Source organism: Onychomys torridus, chromosome 3, assembly GCF_903995425.1.
Source record: "Onychomys torridus chromosome 3, mOncTor1.1, whole genome shotgun sequence".
NCBI classification, from domain to species: Eukaryota; Metazoa; Chordata; class Mammalia; order Rodentia; family Cricetidae; genus Onychomys; species Onychomys torridus.
Window position 1 is genome coordinate 11,614,375 of NC_050445.1, and position 12,294 is coordinate 11,626,668.

At 41.8% G+C, this 12,294-nt stretch overlaps 1 protein-coding gene across 1 annotated transcript in view; it reads right to left on the bottom strand.

Moving 5' to 3' along the window:
* The window catches only part of Cpvl (carboxypeptidase vitellogenic like), a 104,173-nt gene that overhangs the window by 13,718 nt on the left and 78,161 nt on the right, over positions 1-12,294 (bottom strand). The window lies entirely within an intron of this gene.

Genomic DNA, 12,294 nt, shown 5'->3' on the forward strand with positions numbered 1-12,294 from the left:
CTGCCAAAACCCAGCCTCAAAGACTGAATGTCTTTGCCCTGCAGTACAAAAACAAAAAGGAATAAACATCCCAACTGTGGAACTCCCTGCAAGATGCACAGAGAGCAGCAGGGTGCTTTTTGGGAGCTGGTATCCATGTCGCTATGGGATTTCTGGGGATGCAGCTGCTTTTCAGTCATCCCTGCTCCCAAAAAATCATGCTTCTCCCACATTCCTGTTAGGAACTCCAACAAAAAACCTTCTTGTTTCACCAAATGGGTCATTGGATTAATTATCGCATTGGTCTGTAGTAGACTCCTTTTCTAGGGTAAGAGTGTGTGTGTGTGTGTGTGTGTGTGTGTGTGTGTGTGTTCCCAGGAAAAGGCAAGATGTTCAAAATATAAAACTATGGGTGCCACTTCAAAGCCAAACTATTATAAATACCCAATACAAAGTGAATGATATATTAATCATTGTACTATATTATGTTGAATAGGAAAAACTGTCTACATGTTCTATGCAGATGCGTCTATCATAACCACATTTTGATCTATGTTGAATTCACAGACACAAAACCCATGGACACAGAAACCTAATTGTATAAACACACACACACAAAATATATTTATAGATCACAAATGAAGCTATTAAATAGACATAATCAATATGGTGAAATGTAAATTTATAATATGTGTATGTGTGTGTATATATATATATATATATATATATATATATATATATATATATATATATACATATACATATATATCCTATTAATTTACTCCAAAATCGCTAGTTCCAGTAAGTCTGTAACTTTAAACTAATGATGAGCACCAAAGTCATTTCCAGATATCAACTTCAGCATCTGTGACAGTGAATCTGATATGAAAATGGCCCTTCTTTCTGACAAGGTAGTCAAAGGCACCGCTAGTGCAACTGTGATTTTTTTTTTTGCCTATATTCAAAACAAAAGGAAATGCCAAATTCCATAATTTATAATGGAAGGAAATACTATTTCAGAAAAAGGTTAGTAAAAATAAGGATGTGATTTTTTCCCCCTAAGTTCAATGACCTCTTGAATCCTAACCGTAAAGACACTAGTCCTAGACTAAGAAGCTTAATTGAATAACTGAATGGAAATGTTAAGTTTACCCATAAAAAGACTACACAGATTAAAACTATAGACTTTCCCCCCAACCCCCTATCTTTGGCATAGAAATCTATCAATCCCTTACAGTATTTGATCAACAATGAATAGAGACAAATTCTCTGGAGCCAGTGGCCAGTGCTTTTGTTGAGGACCAACAAACACTCTGGATGGTATTTAAAGCAGACACTGCCCCAAATAATCCCTCCTCTGTCAGAGAAGGACAGATGCATCACTATCTAAGATCATTCACATCAAAACCACAGCACAGAACACAACTGCTAGCTTTTGAGAAAGGAAGCTGATGCTTTGAATAAATAAAAGCATTTTTCAACAAATCTAAATCGCCAACAGTCTCCCAGTGATTTGAGAGAACAAGGCCTACTTGTAAACCAACAAGGATTGGCAAGAACAGAAGGTGAACATTTAGCTTAAGGTTTTGGCTGAAGATTTGAGTGAGTCAAGGCTGTAGTAGTAGACTCTGCTGAGGGGACGAGCCATCTCCAACTGTGGTGCTTCTGATCAATTGCTGATATTTTAGGGGTAGAGTCATGCTCTCTAATTTCTGACTAGAAAGCTAGTCAGCAAATTAAGTTAGAATTTAACAATGCCCTTGTGAATCAGAGGACATTTGTACACACAAGAGCCACATGTGGCTCCTGCAAGATGAAGGCTACAGTAGTGTCAATAGGAACAAAAGACAGTGAGTTTCTACTTTCAAATTGTTTTCTGTCCTTTGCCCCAAGGAGAATATGGCCTTTCTTTAGGGTTTTCTTGACAAAGACAACACAGTGGAAGAAAGTATTGTCACTTTTGAGTGCAGACCTTAAAAGAAAACTTGTGAGTCTCAATCTGACAGACCTGCTGCCATGTTGTAATGAGGTCCAGGCTAGCATACTACCTACATGGCCCCAGAGAGAGAGAAAAAGCCCCAAGAAGGGAACCATGCTGACATCCCAACTTTAGCCAAGCTCCAGCTGGATACAGCTGTGTGTGTGTGTGTGTGTGTGTGTGTGTGTGTGTGTGACCTCAGCCTACCCTGCCTGAATCAGAACATCCAACCAAGTCCAGACTGTCTACATGCTTGTGAGAAATAATAAACTTAGCCTTACAGCACTGAGTTTTAGAAGCATTTGTTATTACACAGTAAATAACAAAAAAAAAAAAAAAAAAAAAAAAAAAGACAAGAAAAATGTTTTCTGATGAGTCTTAGCCAGTTTTTTGTTCTAAGAGACCAGGGTTCTTAACTTACAATCTAAGAAGTGAAAACCAAAGTCCAATCCACCTTTCTTTGTGTCTTAAGTTAACTTTTATTAGCATTCAGAAAAGGGTTCATTATTATGACCTTCATATATATATAGTATTGTACCTTGCTCATTAATGCCCTACCCTACTAATCCATCTTTATATGGTAGATGTTGGTGAGGATGTAGAGCAAGGGGAATATCCTCCACTGTTGGTAGGAGTGCAAACTTGACAGCCACTTTGGAAATCAGTATAATGGTTTCTCAGAAAACTGGGAATCAACTTACCTCAAGACCCAATGATACCACTATTGGGCATATCCCCAAGGAATGCTCAATTGTACCACAAGAACATATGCTCAACTATGTTCTTAGCAGCATTATTCATAACAGCCAGAGCCTGGAAACAACCTAGATGCCCCTCAACCAAAGAATGGATAAAGAAAATGTGACATATATACACAGTGGAGTACTACTCAACAGTTAAAAAAGAAAATGACATCATGAAATTTGCAGGCAAATGATGGAACTAGAAAATGTCATCCTGAGTGAGGTAGCCCAGGCTAAGAAGGACAAACATGTTGTATACTCACTCATAAGTGGATACTAGATGTAAAGCAAAGGATAACCAGACTACAACCCACAACTCCAGAGAAACTAGCTAACAAGGAGAACCCTAAGAGGGATGTGTGGATTGCCCTGGGAAAGGGAAGTAGATGAGATCTCCATGAGTAAACTGGGGGTGAGGAGGGAGAATGGAGGGTAGGGGATGGGGGATGAGAACATAGGGGAATGGGATGGAGCTGAAACAGTGATGGAGTGGGAGAGCAATGAAAGAGATACCATGGTAGTGGGAGACATCATGGGGATAGGGAGAAATCAGGCGCTAGGGAAGTTCCCAGGAATCCACAAGGATGACCCCTCCTTAGATTACTAGCAATAGTGGAGAGGGTGCCTGAACTGGCCTACTCCAGTAATCAGATTGGTGAATACCCTAATTATCATCATAGAGCCTTCATCCAGTAACTGATGGAAACAGATACAGAGATCCACAGCTGAGCTCCAGGAGTCCAGTCAAAGAGAGAGAAGAGGGATTCTATGAGCAAGGGGCATCAAGATCATGATGGGGTGTGGTAGTATTGTGTTCCCTAAAATATTGTGTACCCTAATAAATTTATCTGGGGTCAAAGAACAGAACAGCCACTAGATATAGAGGCTAGAAAATGGTGGCACTCATGCCTTTAATCCTAGCATTCCAGAGACAGAAATCCATTTGAATCTCTGTGAGTTCAAGGCTACATTGGAAACAGCCAGACATGGTGACACACGCCTTTAATCCAAGGGAGTGATGATAGAAAGCAGAACAATATATAAGACATGAAGACCAGAAACTAGAAGCATTTGGCTGGTTAAGCTTATAGGCTTTTGAGCAAAAGTTCAGCTGAGATTCATTTGGATAAGGACTCAGAGGCTTCCAGTCTGAGGAAACAGGATCAGCTAAGGAACTGGTGAGGTGAGGTAGCTGTGGTTTGTTCTGCTTCTCTGATCTTCCAGTGTTCACCCCAATATCTGGCTCCAGGTTTGTTTTTATTAATAAGACCTTTTAAGATTCCCGCTTCAATGGGGAAATGTATAGAGACAACCAAACCAAACTAGTGGGAACTCATGAACTGTGGACCAATAACTATGGAGCCTCTATGGTACTGGACTAGGTCCTCTGCATAGACAAGACAATTGTGTAGCTTGACCTGCTTAAGAGCCCCCCTGGCAGTGGGATCAGGATCCATCCCTGGTACATGAGAGGGGATTTTGGAGCCCAGTGCCTATGGTTGACACAGCCTTGGTGCAGGCAGGGGGTGGGGGTGGGGAGGGGGTGGGGGGTAGGGGGGTGGGGGGATGGGACTTGGACCTGCCTCAACTGAATATACCAGGCTCTGCTGACTCCCCATGGGAGGCCTTGCCTTGGAGGAGCTAGAAATGGGGGGGGGGTGAGTTGGGGGAGAAGGTTGGGAGGTGGGAAGAGGGAGGAGAGGAGGATCTGTGGTTGGTTTATTAAACGAATAGAAAATTTCTTAATAATGAAAAAATAAAAATAAAATGAAATAAATTTTTAAAAAGAAGACAAAATGTGTACTGAGAGCTTAGACAGATCGTATATCACACAAACCAAGGAAGACAGTTTCCCATGTGATCTTACACAAACTGCCAGCTCCCACTGTCTTGTCCTACAGTCCTGAGAATAGCTATGGGTATTATCTGGCAGCAGCTGGGCTAAGTATGGTGATACTTCTGTCAAGGAATACAGCCAGTGGAAGTCTTCATCTGGCAGTCTTCCCACCTCCTGAGCCTTCCTCAAGATAACTCTCACTATGGCCTGCCCACATGTGAGGGCTCTGAGCCTTCCTCAAGATGATGCTCACTATGGCCTGCCCACATGTGATGGCTGAGTGGCTGGGATATTTTGACCTGGGAGGAACATCCTGATGAAAATCCTCTCTACAGAGCTCCCTTCTGGCTTGTCTAGCCTGCATCTTATTTTCATCTTGCCCCTTTGCCACGCTACCTTCTCACTCCCACTACCATTGGCTCCTACACGTCATCCCTAACATCCTTAACAGCTGCTTTTGGAGACCCTAACTGAAACTTCCATGACGTTCTGGAAGGAGGTAAGTGTAGTAGACTGCCATGTTCTTGTTTTCTGCCCATGATTGCATCAACAAACCACCAAATTGTCCCAGGTCTGGAAAAACGGAGAGATAGACCCTAGAGTCAGGGCACACCTCTCTACAGAAGGCAACAGAGCTGGGGGAGGGGGAAGGATAAAGATCTTTTTTAAACAAATGCTGCAACAAAGCCAATACACATTTGTGAGCAGTAATCTGTATTTGGTGATGTAGATATAGGTGTATTTGGTCCGAATGTTTGTCTTTGTTCAATGTTTTAATAAACGTCTCATCTTCTTTCAATTAGTCAAATGCTAAGGTTGCATATATTGCTCTTTGCCTCCTATCATGTCAACACAACCAAGGACTTGCTGAAGACCTTTCTGGAGTCAATTGTCCCTAACAATCTCCCACATTATTTAAAATTGTAAAAAAGAAAAAAATCAATAAAATTTCAACAGGTAAATACAGATAAGGGGCTTTGTTATTCCCGGAGTGGACTCTTCTTGAAAACATTCAAATCCTCAGCTGACTTTCCTCTCCATTGAGAGACCATTCAGTGGCCATTTTCTCCTACTTTTTTGAATTACGTGTGGTCACAAAAAGAAACTAAGGTTAAAGTTAGTTTTAAAAGAGAGTGGCTGGAGAGCTGTGGTAGTTATTACTTTCTGTCTGCATGTTCTGCCCTCTCCCTCCTCCTCCTAAGAAGTGCACTTGACTTTAGGGACCAAAGTTATCTGTGTGGTCTGGATATACTGCCAAGTACTACTACAGCCACCATCACTGCGTACACATCCATGGGCAGGCATGTAGCCTCAAGCCTGCTGACCAGAGTATGCCACCCCACTCTGCCTCACTGTCCCTAAAGCATTTAAGCGCACTGTGGTGTAGTGGGAAGATCTAGAGATGTGGTGCCTAACGTTACCTACTCGGAAGAGTCTTTAGAACATTGAACATGTTTCTCAGGTGATGCTTCTGCTTCCCGATTTACAAATTAGTAAATATATAACCACAGATTACAGAGTAACAACAAGAATTCCATAGACTCAAGGATAAAGGTGTACATGGCAGACTACACCATGTTAGAGAAGCACCCAAGACTGTGGCAGACCACATGTCTGAGCACTTAGTGGGGCAAACTTCCCCGGAGTCAGGCATAAGCTTGGCTAGGGCTGTACTGCAGGGGTTGGAGGTTCTTAGGACAGCTGAGCTGGCAGGGAAGGGATACCAGCATGCTTCCTCTAAACATCTTTTAAGGTGACATGAATACACAGTGAGAAACAGCTCCCCAGGGAATCTGTCCTTACAGCTTGGCCATTAAAGCTTACTTCTCCATCTATTTTGAGCTGAGAGTCAAGCGTCAAGGAGGCAATCTCACAGAAGAGATGAAGCATGTTCCCACAGTAAAGCTCTGAACAGGACATTGTTCCCAGGGCTTCCCTGGCCTAGATTCATCCTATTGCTATCATTTTAAAGTTCTCTTGCAGCTGTAAATATGTCCTTAAATCTTTTAGTGGTCCCCAGCAAACAGAACATTTGTCCTTGAACCCACCACTAAGTCCCCATGAACCCCTTCTAGTCCTTTCCCAGCTCTCCTCCAAGCTCCAGACCACGAACCAATGTGCTCTGCCCACTTCAGCTCTATTATCCAAGTCCCCACCCACGTTCTCTCTGGTTACTCCGCCACTTCCAGCATTTATTATCTTATTACTGTCACAGGTTCCTAGGTACAACTCTTCTTAACCCTGGATTATTGAATACACTAGTAAACTAATTTAGTAAAGTGTCAGCCTTAGATAACTTGCACTGTTATGGATTCTTATATATTGATGCAAATGTAAATTATTTTTATATTCCTATTTAAGATAATCTCTACATTGATATAAATATAAAACTATATTTGTTGTATTGTGTATATATCTATATATAGATATAGATAGATATATATTCCTACTCCTATTTGAAATATCTTGTATATTGATGCAAATGCAAAATTATATTTATCACACTGAATTTTTGTTCTACCTCTGTTTAGGATATTTTGTATATTGATACATATTAAGGAATTGTTGTCATATTGCACTATACATTTCTACCACTGTTTAAGATATTTTGTGTATTGTCACAATTTTGAGGTCATAGTTCTTTTACTGTGCATCTGTTCACAGACTGTTTACCTTGTTTATATGAATCCTCAGTCCTTAGGTTATTTAGGTAGAAAATACTTACAGATTTATAGGCACCCATGCTTGTCATTTCTTAGTTATGTTAGTTAGGTTGTCCAGATTTACAGATACATAGGTCAGATGGATAGGTAATCTTCAAACACTTCATAGACCTAGAGAATATGGCATTTAAATGTTTTGATAACTTAGAATTCTGTTGACATGGACACAATTGCTCCTAGCAGCACCAATCTGATCCTGAGAGAATGTTGGGCTTCTAAGACATTTCATTTGGAAGTTTATCTTCTTGGCACAAATGGCCTGGTGGGCAAAGAACTGTTCTTGCCTTGACTGCTGACAGTACTAATGCTGTCCTTTCCATCCGAGCAGGACACAAAGAAAAGTGACTACTGAACTCTTCCAAGACAGAGTAAGATGGTCTTTCAAAATTCCTGCTTCTGAAAATGGTCTGTCAGATATTCTAGGTCTGTAGCCATTCTGGATACCCCAATGATGCTGAAAAAATTTAGGTGACTGTCCAGGCTGCCAGCTGTCTCTGTCTATTCTTGCAAGATTTCTGAAAGTTGATTGCACGCATCTCCTGTTTCCTCAGGTATTATTATATTCCCTCTCAGGTCTTTGATGGGGTTGAAGACTAATAGTTAGTTCTAACCTTCTCGTATCTTAGCTAGAACATATTAAGTATTAGATTTAGATTCTGCAGGATAGGACAGATTTTGGAATGATCTCTGTAACATGCCCTTTACCTGTGCTCCAGACTTCTCTGGATGTTAGTATGTGTCTCTTGTTTGATATTGTTCTTGTTGGTTGTAGCTCCATTTTGTTTAGGTCATTACCCTTCATTTCTCCTGGACAATATTTGCTGATCATTCCTATTGTATATAGTTTTGTGTTAGGTTAGAACTTTCTTATTTAGACAAAAGAGGGAGATGTAGTGGGTAGCTGCTCTAGCTATGACCTTAAAGCACTGCCCCTAGTGAGATAGCAGGTAACTGTTACACCTGTCAATGACCCTGAAGTACATGCCCCTGGGGCATGGTCACTCAGGACCCTTAAGTTGGGATGCACATACATGGTTCTTCTCTCCCTATGGTTTTGGATGCTGGAGACAGACCAGGCAAAAGAACAGCGCAGGCCTGTGCCTCAGCTTTCTAGGACCCTGCAATAATTCCTCTGTTCTATATAGTGGGTTTTCTTTCTCTAATAAATTCCCTTTTCCTTTAAGGAGACTCTGTGGATTGCTAGCAATATCTGGACCTATTACACTATGATTCCATCTTGACAGTAGCAGGCATGAGGTAAGGAAACATGAGGTAAGAAGGCAGGACTCTTGGAATCCCATTTCATCATTGATAAGAAATGAGGATAATGAGTGAGAAAGAGACTGTGGTAGTTTTAATGAGAACGTCTCTCATGTATCTGAGCACCTGGTCCCCAGATGGTGGCACTGTCTGAGGAGGTTTAGATGATGCAAGCTTGCGGGAGGAAGTATGTCAGTGGGACAGGTTTTGACATTAAAGCCTTGTACCATTTCCAGTTCACTCTCTCTGCTTCTTGCTTCATTTGAGGATGAAGCAAGCTCTCAACTACCTGCTACCCACCACCATGATGGCTAATGCAATTTCTTTTACTGTTCATTATAGAACAAAACTCGGGGACAAATATTAAAGATAAAATCTGAGAGAATCTCAAGTGACCATGACACAAACTTCCATCATTCGCTTCCTAACTCAGCTCAAAAAGCCTTCTGGCCCAGCCTCTTCTTCCCCGGGGCCTCTCTTTCCCAAATCCACCAGGGAACTCCATGATCCATTCTGACCAGTTGAATGTGAACCCCACTTCTCAAACCAATCCCTGATCCCACTGGGCATTGGACCACAACATAGACAAAATTCCCTGTAACAACTGGCTGTTGGCTTCCATGCCTCCCTGCCATAATGAACTCTTACCCTTCTGGAACCCTAGACCAAATTAACTCTTACTTCTATAAGCCACCTTAATTGTGGCGTTTTATCACAGCGATTGAAAGTAACCAATACAGAGATGATGTAGCTTCTGGGATGTTGAGTTCTATGTTCCAGTTGTAGAATGCTACCTAGCTGAGATAACTCATGCTGTGAGTCTTTAATACGTGTGGATTGATACTGATACTGAAAATGTAAAATACAATACCTATGACCAGCTGCAATCAGGTAAATTAGATTTATAAATTTTACAAAACTTATGTTAACAGAATTCTCACTCAGTAAAATCTAATAAAGAATGAAAATAGACAGGTAATCCAAGCTCTTATTTCAATGTTTACATAGAGAATAATTAGTGTCAATAACATATTTGCAGTAAAGATACAAAATGGAAATGATTAAATTATTTTCTTCAAGACATTTAGCTTAATGAAGTTTAAAATAGAAACATGTTCCTTAAGCAGTTCATCAGTGTGGATAGAATCTTGATAAAATTTTATACATTTCTCAATGAGGAGTCAAAACATCCTTGTGGGGGAAAAATCCTTGGGGCCAGGCTTAGTAGTGTAGGCCTGTGATCCTCACTACCCAGGAAACTGAGGCAGGAGAATCACAAGTTTAAGGCCAGCCTCAGCAATGTAGTGACACCCTGTCTCAAAGTAAAAATGAAAAGGGGCCAAGGATGTAGCTCAGAGGTCCAGCATGTGCCTAGTGAATGTAAGGCCCAGCACTGAAACAGAGAAAGACCAACAAAGCATCCTTTAGCTGGGGTGAAGATTCGATGATGTCAGCACAAAACAACCTGCACATGGCCGAGTAGTAGAAACCAATGCACATCACCAAACTTTCACATTTGGAAAAGGACCAGAGAGATCTCAAATGCTGCAGCAGCTGGGTGGCCTTGACCTGGCCACATTTAAGAACAGCCCATGAAAAGGAACTAGAGATCTGTGATCCAGAGATAACATCATCATAGAGGCTGCCGTGATCTTGGTGGACCCCTATCCTGGGGATTGCACATTATACATATTGTGTTTACCTCCCTCCTCCCTTTCCTCCCTGTGTGTCTTTCTCCACCTTCATCTTGACTTCCAACTTCTTTCTTCCATGTGCAAATAGATGATAGATAGATAGATAGATAGATAGATAGATAGACAGACAGACAGACAGACAGACACCATTCCACATTTCTTTTTTTGTATTTATTTTCACTGTGTGCACAGGCATGCACACATGTGTGTGCATGTTTGACTGTGGGAGCACATGAAAAGGTCCTAGGACAGCCTCTAGGTGTCAGTTCTTGTCTTCTACCTCGTTGAGGCAGCACCTCTCTATGTGATGCCCTACTGTGTACCCCAGGCTGGCTGGCCTGAGACTGTCCTGTCTGCCTCCCATCTCCCAGGAGGAGTGCCGTTATTCCAGATGTATACTACTACATCTGACTTTGTGGGTTCCGTGGTTTAAACTCATGTTGTTGGGGTTGAGGGGCAAATGCTTTTACCCCACTGAGCCATCTCCCCAGGCTCCTATGTTTCTTACTAACTGTGGGACACCCTTGGACATTCATGAAAAATAGATAGTTCACGGTTTCATTAGAGGCCATATTAGAGACTATTTCCTCCAGAGCCTGCATTTTACAGACAAACTGAGGCTCAGAAACTCTGTTGCCCCAAGTTGAATGACTAATTGGGCCTGTTGTTTGCCATGCAGAACCCAGAGTGGGATAGAGAATTGTTCTCTCTCTGTCTTCTGAAGCCTTGCTGGAGGTCCAGTAGCACAGTTCCCTGGGGATATGGGACATAGAGAAGCTGGGGTAAGCCTCCTTCTCAGCCCCTTGACCCACTAGGAGACCTGTCACCCCTCTAAGTGAGCATTTTGGGTACCCATGTGGACAGAAGTCTCCTTTGTTTTTGTTTTTGTATTTTTAAGTAAGAGCCATGCTGTTCTGCAGAGACCGTGGCCTCTCCCTGGCAGATGTATGCACATGCTCTGTCTTGTGTGTCAGAAGTCCATGACTGGGCTCAGTTTTCTTCCTCACTGGGTGCTTGGACTGTACTCCCAGAACTGAGCCTCACAGAAAATACCTTTGTTCACCTAGGACCTCCTTACTCTCCTCCAGTCCCTCATCTCCATAACCACCAGGCAGTTCCAAGGCACTGAGAAGGGGTGGGGGGTGGGAGTCCTCCCAACATGCTCAAATCGCATATGCAGAATTCAGATTTCCCGTCTGTGAGGCAACCGCTCTCTATAGCTAGCATAGGTGGGCCTCCTGATTCTTTTGTCTTTCCATGTTCTTGCCTTCACAGGAAGAATAACATGGCTTAGTATGATACTAGCTACGGGTTTCCGGCTGGTGGCCAATTCCTTTTTCTACCTCTGTGATACACACTGCCCTGAGCACCCATCTGGCTTCTTAAGTTGGTAGTTTTGTGCAAGATGCAAGAAGGACATGTGTGTGCAGTCTCAGGTCCTGGAGCAATTCATAAGGCTGATGGGGGGCATGCAGTGTCAGGTGACTGGGGAGACCTGTGTGTGCTTCTGATATTTGCATCGCTAAGATGAGCATGGTGGGTGAAGGAGGTACCATCTATCTGCCCTTCACAGCTCACTGTGCATATTTGCCTCTGTGGCCCAAATATTAATATCTAGCTTTCCCTTATGGGTTGGTTTTGAATGAAAAATACTTTCTTAGATCATGAATTTCACTGTTTATAATTTTCCATTTGCTATATGCATTCTTATAAGCAATCCAGTTAATAACAATAAAAGTAGAAACAGCGACATTTGTTGTTAGTCAGTAGTGCTATATGTGTATTAACATAGCTGAATCGTCTCAAAGGTTCCTGGCAGGAACCACAGAAGGGATGCCTGGGAAGTTGATGATCATTTCAATCATTAACCAAAAAGATAGGTAGGTAGGAAGGTAGATAGAAATATAGATAGATAGATAGATAGATAGATAGATAGATAGATAGATAGACAGACAGATTAGAGGCATTTTCTCAATTGCCATTTCTTCTTCCCAGATGGCTCTAGTTTTTAATCAAGTCAGAAAAAAAATAAACCACTCAATGACAACAACAAGGACACCCATATTAATACCTTTTGGGT